Here is a 9,777-nt window from a genome sequence, read left to right on the forward strand (position 1 = left end):
AAGAGCTTTCCAGGAGTTCAGTAAAACACAGCTACTCAGCCACCTCAAGCCCCGCCCCCCAGAAGGGGGCTTTTTCAAGGGGGCCAGTTCAAGGGAGCTTTATCCATTTGGACTGGGGTTTATCTCCTTAGAAAAACAGTTTGCATTTTGAGCTCCCTGTTTTTGAACAGTTGCTGTATCACTAGAATTGCATCCATTCTTTTCTGAGGAAAAGCAAGCAAAAGGATTCCAGAAAGCTAAATATTCCCCTTACCCTGGGTCAGGCAGGAAGCACTGTTTGCATTCGTTGAACTATATCTCCAAATGTTGTTGATTTTGCATTGTGCCAAATAACTTGGTAGTAGCCCAAGAGAGTCTCTATATCTAGGTCTGCCCCATCTGTATTACTTCATCCTGGAGTCTGGGGTATAGCATTGTACCATTTGTCTCTCCGTGATCTAAAAGTGTGCATACCAAATTGTAGCTGAGGGATGGAAGGACCGCAGCACTTCCTCTACTGGGTCCCTGGGTGTGTGTCTCCATGCGACAGGGAGTGACAACGGCCCTGCCCAGCATGGCAGTGCCCAGCTTGGCAAGCCTCTGCCTATTCTTAAGCCAAGTATGTGTTTGTTGGCTTATCTAACAGTATTCCTACACCACTTTTTAGGCAAAATCTCAGTTTTGTATATCATAGTCACAGAGTTGAGAATAGTCAACAAGACAACTAGTTCATCAACCGGCCCAAGGGCAGAGCCATTAACCCACCAGCAGAAGATCAGCTCCTGTGCAATCCACCGGCAGATGTTCTTCCATTTTTCATAGGCATAGATCCCTGTACTTGACTCCAAATTGGAAGGTTTTGCCAGTTTTAAAAAATTCATTTCGAGCTATTTAAAAGGAATACAAAAACACCAGTGGCAATAGGCCACTGGGGACATTACTGATTTCAGACTCTGTACCAGCTTCAAAGCGAAAAAGTGCTAAGTTCAAAAGAAAACTGCCTTTGTGTACCAAATCTGAAGGAACATAAAATCAAAGTAGGTTTATCAGAATAACACTCATAAAAGGCAAAAGATTTAAGAGGAATTCTGTCTTTCATGCTAAGTACAGAGAACAAGAACTTTTAAGGTCACTTTTTCTGTCCCTGTGTATTTACAACTTACATATTTTTTCAGTAATTTGTTATTTATTAAAATAGTAATATATTCATCCACTTCTTTCCTGCCAAGGCCCTCCAAGATGGCTGAGATATGGTTATAGCGAAACATACAAATGTATTTCCGCATTGAAAATTAGTCCTCTCTTATTTTGAGCTAAAAAAAGCTTCCAAGAAAGAGTGAGAGATGTGCATATTCATGATTTGGTTTGGTGCCCTATTGTGACTTGAACCATTCCGCAACAAAAGGAACTTGTTTTGTACTCACACATTAGTGAATGAACAGTACATACAGCTGTCTTACAGCTCAGTCTTCCAGACTTCTCTTTCCCTCTCTTCCCTCGGCTTAGGAAAAACTTTGCTGTAGGCCAGTATTAAGAGCTTTGCCAAGGAACTGTATATAACTCTGTGTGATATAGCTGTTGATTACCAAAACTTGTGTGCAAGCTGAATGCGCTAATCAACACAGGAATAAAAAAGAATTGCTCCAAATGCAACACAGGCAGGGCTGCTCCAGGCATGAGGTGAGTTGGAAACTTTGCCTCAGGGCCTTGGGCAGTGGGCTGGGGGAGGTGGCAAGTCAGTGGGAGGTGCCTCATGCCTTGCGCCCATTCGCCACCTCCCCTAGCCCACTACTTGCCAGGTGTGAGAAGGATGGAGTAGGCTTACCTCCTTGTACTCCAATGTCTAGCTCTGCCACGGCTTCTTCTCATGGCTGGCAGAAGGATTACACAGGCCAGGACACATTTTGCTTCCTTAAACGTTACACCAATTCCTGGGTATATTTGGGGTGACGATTCCAAAAATGGCATCTGTTTTGCCCCATCGCTTCTAGTTTTGGAGATCCGTTTTGCCCTATCACGTCTAGTTTTGGAGATACAGTATAACCTCTTTAGTGAATGGTTCAAGCAGCTTCCTCATGAGGAAGCCATAGTGCAGGCTTCCTCATGAGGAAGCTGCTTGAACCATTCACTAAAGAGGCTATACTGTATTTCCAAAACTAGACGTGATAGGGCAAAACGGATGCTATTTTTGGAATCGGCACCCCAAATCCATATTAATCCACCATAAAGTTTGGGAAAAACTTTTCTGACCCTCAATTTTGTAGGCCTGTGTTATTGGTAGTTAAGATAGAGTAGTGCTTCATGAGAAGAAACAGCATCAGAGCTAAACATTGAAGGAGAAGGGAAGTGGAGCTCAAGGGAATAGGCATGGCTTTCTTCCTCCTACAATATCCAGCATTGCTGCAGCTTCTAGCTGCTGGTAGAATTCTGGGCACACTCCCAGTATTATCTCTGCTGGACCCCACAAGAAATGGTGGCAGTGCAGCGATGTCATTGGACATGAGGGAAGGAGGTAAGCTCTACTCATCTTCCTCACGTATTCTCGGAGTGCACAAGAAGAGGATGGAACCCCAAGCATTCCAGTTCCCATATTCTCCTACATGTGTGAAGCAGCAATGCCCCCATACCATAGAGAAACATTAGCTAGATGATGCAACGTACAATGCAAAGAAAAGTACCACCTGCACCATCGCAGCACTTTTCCCAGGTGTCATAAACCTGAGAACAGCTGTGTCTTATTAGTCTACAGCTCCATTTGGGGGGAAAGGGGCTGATCTAGATTGGAACCACAATTTGGGAAGGGTGCTTTAAACTTTTGCCCCACCATGGTCCTGATCTGAATTGAGCCCTCTGCCCCCTGGCTTCCCCAGAAGGAAATATCCCATTGGCATGAACGGGAACTTTTCTTCATTGTCAAACATCAGCCATGGAATGGGGGGGGGGAGAGATTCAGATCAGGACTGAAACATGGGCAAAGGTTTAAAGCCCCCTGCCACAGTCCCAGTTTAGATCCTATCCCCCTCTCTACAGCAGCTTGAGAGAACTCTTCCACTTATCCATGCTTCTGGTAGCCTGTAATGGAACCTGTAGCCAGACAAGTTTAATGGAACCTGTAGCCAGACAAGTTTAAAGGCCATGATGTGTACACAGCCTCCCCCTCACTTGTCTCCCCTCCCTTGAGCTTCTCCGTTCTCCCCCCTCCCAAAAAAAGTGCAGATCTTAATATGCATTCCTTTGCATGTGCACAGCAACTATCCCCATAGAGAAGCATGGGGAATCCCATATGTGCAGGAGTTCCATGTGTACTGATGGAGCCCTGACTGATGGACAGCAGTCTGAACTGTAGCAGACATTTGCATCTTCAGCACTGTGCAAGTTGCATCCCTTTTTTTTTAAAGAGCAAATGGTTGGCAACCTTCAGTCTCGAAAGACTATGGTATAAGCCTACAGCACCCGGTATTCCCAGGCAGTCTCCCATCCAAGTACTAACCAGGCCTGACCCTGCTTAGCTTCTGAGATCAGATGAGATCGGGCATGTGCAGGGTAACAGTTGCAAACCTGCAAAGAAATTAACAATTTCAATCAAATTGATTGGATGCATAATCAGTTACAAGCGCAAAGTCTTATTCCATCAGGTGACAGCTTCCTAATCACTGGCAACATGCCACACCAGCCTTCAACATAATTTTTTTTCCCCCAGACATCAAATTAATTATTCAAATGCTAGCAATTAAAACATACCAGTTGCAGGCGCGATTCATTTGAAAAACAAAATAATTATGCAAGCTTGCCACAGGTCTATAGATCTATAAATAGGAGCGAGGATGTGTGCTACATAGTGAATAGAACACATCTTAATTTCACAGTGACATTACCCAGGTAGGCATAGTGTTCTGCATGTAAAGTCCGCCTCCTAAATAGACTTGTGGGAACCTCGTTTTTATGGCTAACTTTAGCCTGCGAATTTCTCCACGTTCACCGAAGTCCTTGAAACACCTAAATGGAGCCTTAGCAAAAATGCATTGTTCCCAAATGCCTTTGATAGTAGTTCCTGTTGCCCCCACCACACTTTTGCTGAGAAAAATTAAAGCTTTGAGACAGAAATTGTTCAGGCTGTGGCAGTTGCAAGACAATTATATGAAGACCGTTTCCAGTCTGTTTTTGAACAGATTGTTCATCAGCAGCATGTTTGATGCCAGCTCATGCAGCGGTAGGAACTGCAACCTCATGCAGTTGAGGTGTGGCAACATCTGAAAGTGTAAAACGTCTACCTAAAATAATGTGTCCACCGAGCTGATTGTGCACATCCATTTTCTCCTGGGTGATGGAGCAATTTGCACGGGCATCTCAGGAGGAGTGGAATAAAAATGGGTGGGGGAGGCTTCCAAATGCCGTTGTTTTCTTGTTTCAACAAGCTGAAACACTGCTGCCTTGTTTCAGCAAAGCCACAAATCACACCTCCCACTTGGCACACCCCTTTTCAGGTGGGAGGAATTTGATCCAAGCCTCCAGTTGTTGAGAAATGTAGAGAAATGCACTTTGCAGCTGCTCAGGAGTCCTTTTATCCGGTCTTTTTCCAAGACTTTGTGGTGGAGTCTTGACAGGGCCAACCCAAGACTTCCTGATGCCTGAAGCAGCATGTCAAATGCTGCTCTCCCTTACCCAATGATATGCCAGCCTCTGCTGTTCCTATTCAATGTTCGAGCTCAGCATTCCCTTCCCTCCACATTTCCTCTCTGTCCCCATTTTTCTTTTTTCAATCCAGGGAATGGAAGAAAGGAGGAGCAGTGGAGGCAGGTTGACGGACAGAGATGGCAACCACTGCTGCCTGACATGAACACTTCAGTTTGGACGGCCATGGATGGGCTGGCCCTGAGCCATGGCGCAAGTTCAGCTCTGCCACTACTGCAAGATCTCCGACACAGGGATGTCAAACTTGTTTCATACAGAGGACCAGTTAGCATTTATGGTGCCTGCTGAGGGCTGGAAGTGACATCGTGAAGCAGATGATGGCCAAGAAATAACCACTTTGTTCTCACATAGAAACTCATTAGCTGCAAATGATAGAAGAGAAAATGTGCAAATCTTGTTCATATTTTCAAGATATGAGACAGCCCAATTCTCAAGCTGGGAAAGCCCAATTATAATGGGGGCCAGATAAATTGCTTCCGGGGGCCACATTTGACCCATGGGCCTTATGTTTGACACCCCTGCTCTAACAGATTGTTTAGTATTGTCAATTCCCAGAATTCCCGGGAGACGAGCCATGGCATTTAAAGTAAACTGGCATAAAACTGATACTGGTTTTTAGTGTAGATGTGCTCCAGAGAGAGTACCAAGCTATACGTACTCTACAGAAAATGGCTAAACGGCCCATTGATGAAAATCATGCATTAGGAAAAAAAACAGGGAGAGCTTTCTTTATGTTCCCCCTCTTATGATAGTGCAGGGGCAAAACGATATTCGTGAATAGCTACTGCAGATTTCAGTCCTTCCCTTGAAGCTTTGTCAATGACACGAGAGATTCCATTTTCTTCCTAAACTGGAGAGGAAAAATAGTCTATAGACATTTGGATTCCTTCCTATACATCACTTGTCATTGCACATTATCTCTTAGTAACAGCTGGTGACAGAGACATTGTGCCTCTAGGAAAGTTCTTTTCCCCCCCTCTTTCATCTGTTTCAGTTCATTTACCTCCAAGATAAAAGACTGTTTTGGTTGGTCTGTTTGCAACATCTTCTCTAGATCATAATTTTAATCCATTCGTCTGGTGATATAGATCATGCCTTCCCTCCCCCAGCTCTTTTTAAACATTTCCTTTAAAATCAGCTAAAAATGATGGCTCCTGCTGTATAGCCCCATCGCCCTTGCTTGCTGTAGAAAGATTTCCAGTATATATGCACAATCTTGAGATGTGGTGTTATCCTTTGGTAGACCCTCTGGGTTGATTTTTTTAATTTTTTTTTTTTAAAGGGATTTTCTTCTCAGGCTATATAATTTCTCTGCTATGCCCTTTGCTAAATCTCACTGCATACCCATACAGCAAACAAACCTTTTTAAATCAGTCCCCTAAGAACATTTGAATATATTATCCAAATAGCATCCTTTGATATTGTCATAAAAAGCACCCATTAAATATTTATGGTAAATAAATATTTCAGAGTACCTGCCTCTTCTGAGTATGGTGGGGGGGTGCTTTGTGTGTGTGTGTGTGTGGGGGGGGGTGTTGTGCTGATTTTTGGCTGCAATTTCGAATCCAATTACTCACAAGTATATTCCACTGAACTACTGGATATTCCATTGACATCAGAATGACCGGTGGACTTGTCACATTGCAGGATCACACCATTTAATTGCAATGCTTCATGTGCAGATGCTCCAACTGTCCCTGTTTTCCAGGAGGATAGCCCCTATTTTCTGTGGGCTGTGGATTGCACCAATTGGCTAGCACCAGTGTCATCACCTCTCCAATCCCTGCAGCAAATTTCCAATGATTTTTTTTAATTATTTGTGTTGTCTGTTTTAGTAAGATGAAGGATGGATGCATGTCCAGCTTTCTAACTTTTTTAAGAAAAAAAGGAGACAGTCCCACTGAAAAAGAACAATTACTGATTCTGCATTTGACTTGATAGTATGTACAGAATATGAACAAGGCCAGTTATGAAATCAAACTGATCATGTCCACATCACTAGTAAAGAAACCTACCATGACCATTGTGAAAATGTTACATCTGTCTAATACAGGGGTGCCCAAACCCCGGCCCTGGGGCCACTTGCAGCCCTTGAGGCCTCTCAATGCGGCCCTCAGGGAGCTCCCAGTCTCCAATGAGCCTCTGGCCCTCTGGAGATTTGTTGGAGCCCACACTGGCCCGACGCAACTGCTCTCAGCGTGAGGGCGACTGTTTGACCTCTTGCATGAGCTGTGGGATGAGGGCTCCCTCCACTGCTTGTTGTTTCACATCTGTGATGCAGTAGCAGCAGCAAAGGAAAGGCCAGCCTTGTTTTGTGCAAGGCCTTTTATAGGCCTTGAGCTATTTCAAGAACTTCAACCATTCATATAAGTTCATCTTTAATACTGTATATTCATTTATGTAAACTTATGTAAATGTATTCAAATTTTAAATGTAAATTAATTCTTTTTTTCCCTGGCCCCCGACACAGTGTCAGAGAGATGATGTGGCCCTCCTGCCAAAAACTTTGGACACCCCTGGTCTAACAGATAGGCAGAATCTAACTGCCATTAACAGCCAATGAATGCACGAAATGTTACCGAAAACATATTTTTACACTTCTAGAATCAAAATAAATCTCAAATGGCATGGCATCTGCATGACAGCAGTCCAACTCAACCAGGGAATTATTTTCCTGTTTTATTAGAAAACTTTATAACTTGTGGAAAGTGGGTGTTTGTGATCTTGCCCTCTACATGCAGCCCTTCTAATATCATAAGTTGAAGCTATTCCCCATAGGAATTTAGTTGGAGATCTTATTGAAACAGAACAACCTCCGGCAAGGAAAGGAATATATTACAATAAAGGAAATATGTGATGGCAAATTGTGTGTACAGTATTGTAAAGGGAAGATTGATAAGACATAACAAGAATGACTTATATGGGAAAGATGGACACAGAGCTAGTGCTAGTGATTTTTTAAAGACAGATGAAAAGGTGGCTTGGCGTCTCTAGAAATGAGCATCAATCTCAAGGTGACTACTGCTGCCAATGAGCTCTCCTTCCAAAAATGTGTGCAGTCTCTCCATACTCCATTTTGGTTTTTAGATGACATTTTTAGGTGACAGTCAGCAAGGGAAGAGCAACTATCCTGCTTCGCCCCAGCATGGCTTCATCTCCAGTGGCTGTTGCTGGTGTCTCTTCTCTATCTCTTTTCAGACATTGAGCCCTATGCAGACAGGGTGGCACTGATTTATTTGTTTTGCTGTGTAAACCACTTTGTGAACTTCCTTTTGTTGAAAAGTGGTGTATAAATATTTATCACCATCATGCCACTGGGGCGTGCGCTGCATCCTGTGGTGGTGGGGCAGTCATGTAGGCCTCCTCAGGGTAAAGGAACATTTGTTCCCTTTCCACAAGGCTCTATTACTCCTCCATCACTGCTGGAAAGTTGGATATGATTGGGCTTTATGTGTTGCTAATTCCCACAATTTGAGTCTGATTCTGGACTGGGCAGATTTAAACCCAAGGTTATGTGTAACACATGTAGGAATAAGCACTTCTGCAAATGAATGAGCAGAGTCACCAACACTACTGAAAGTAATTCCGAAAATGGCTGATTAGAGCAGAGGAGAGACTGTAAAAGAAAATCTATGAAGCTCTCAGGACCAGTCATTTTTGGAAGGGGGAAAATGAAGATTATATTGCAAAACATGAAGAGAAAATGCAGAAAGAAAAAGGTGAGGCAGGGGAGAGCAACTTTGGTACCTTTTACCAGACTGAACACACTCAAGCTTTTTCTAATCTCATGGACCACCAGTGGTTACAGCCAATTCTCAGTCTTCCGGTGCACCACCTTTTTATGATATATCTCTAGTCTTCAGTGCATTGTATTTCTGCATGATGGCTCCTTTTTAGATACAAACCAGGAGCTGAAGGCAAAAACAGACCTCTCCTTCCCTGACAAGAACAAAAATCCTTCCTCTAATATGTTGCCTTTATTACTAGGACAGTCATATAATTGTTTAATCTCTCACTCTGATAAAGATGTGGCATTTAGTGGTGTGTAGAAACGGCATGGTATGAAACAAATGTCTCTAATAACACTATAGATTTCATCTGAATGGATGATATAATAGTAAGATATTGATTGCAAAAGGATAAGTGCTAGTAAAAGCGGCAAAAGGGGTCTATTGATCACTAGTCGCTAAATGAACGTGAGCTGTGATAAAAATAACTAAGTGGGGAACCAGTGGAGGACTCCCGGAATGTCGGGCTCAGTCCCTGAGAAAAATGTTGTTTGAAAGAGACTTTGTATAACAGCATGAGGATTTCATGGTTGTAATATACATCTGCAATTGGGGGAGAGGGTCATTTGCAAAGAAAAACAGACCCCTCAGCTTATTCATCCCCAGAAAATCGAAGTGACCAAAAGGCGCAAGCAAGTCATACAAAATTGCAACGAATAATTACAAAAATAAAGTAACTTTCCTGATAAACAGCAAATAGATCCTTTTTGACACTTTAATTACAGAAACTTAGAAAGGATGCTGCTGTTGCTTATGATAAATAGGCAATCCTGGGTTTGCATCTGTCTCTCTCGGACTTTTTCCTAGTAACAAGTTGACCAGATTCTTTTGGACGTGGACAGTTCATTATTTGAAGGAAGCAGATTTTTCTTAGGAGAGTTTTGAGATACAGAAACTATCTTCTAGAGATGGTTTCCAGTCTACCACCTAAAAAGAAAGGATTATTGCCAGTTAGGATCAGTGCTGGTTTTAGAACTGTGGGCCTCTGTGCCTCTCTGCTGTGTAAGTGATGCCAAGAATAGTCAGATGGGACAGGGCAATGCTATGGAAGCTGAGTAGATCTGGTTGCCTGCTTAAAGGGAACCATATGTATGCTGCCTGTGCTTCACAGAAAGATCACAATATGGACATGAAATAAATGTCATGTTTTCTTCGTCACCTGCACGAAGAAACTGTCAGTGTAGAAACTCCTCAATAAGGTCATCATTCCTCAGCCATGCCAATCTGAACAGCATCTTTTTCATATTTCACTCATGATTACGAATATGTAATTTTATCTGTGCAAAGTGGCATAACTAGGAACCCCAGAGCAGTGATG

At 43.0% G+C, this 9,777-nt stretch overlaps 1 pseudogene; it reads right to left on the reverse strand.

Annotated features, from left to right (window-relative positions):
- Window positions 1-3,420: 3,420 nt before the first annotated feature.
- LOC136656347 (5S ribosomal RNA) lies at window positions 3,421-3,537 on the reverse strand (annotated as a pseudogene).
- Window positions 3,538-9,777: the final 6,240 nt, after the last annotated feature.

Source organism: Tiliqua scincoides, chromosome 6 (assembly GCF_035046505.1).
Source record: "Tiliqua scincoides isolate rTilSci1 chromosome 6, rTilSci1.hap2, whole genome shotgun sequence".
NCBI classification, from domain to species: domain Eukaryota; kingdom Metazoa; phylum Chordata; class Lepidosauria; order Squamata; family Scincidae; genus Tiliqua; species Tiliqua scincoides.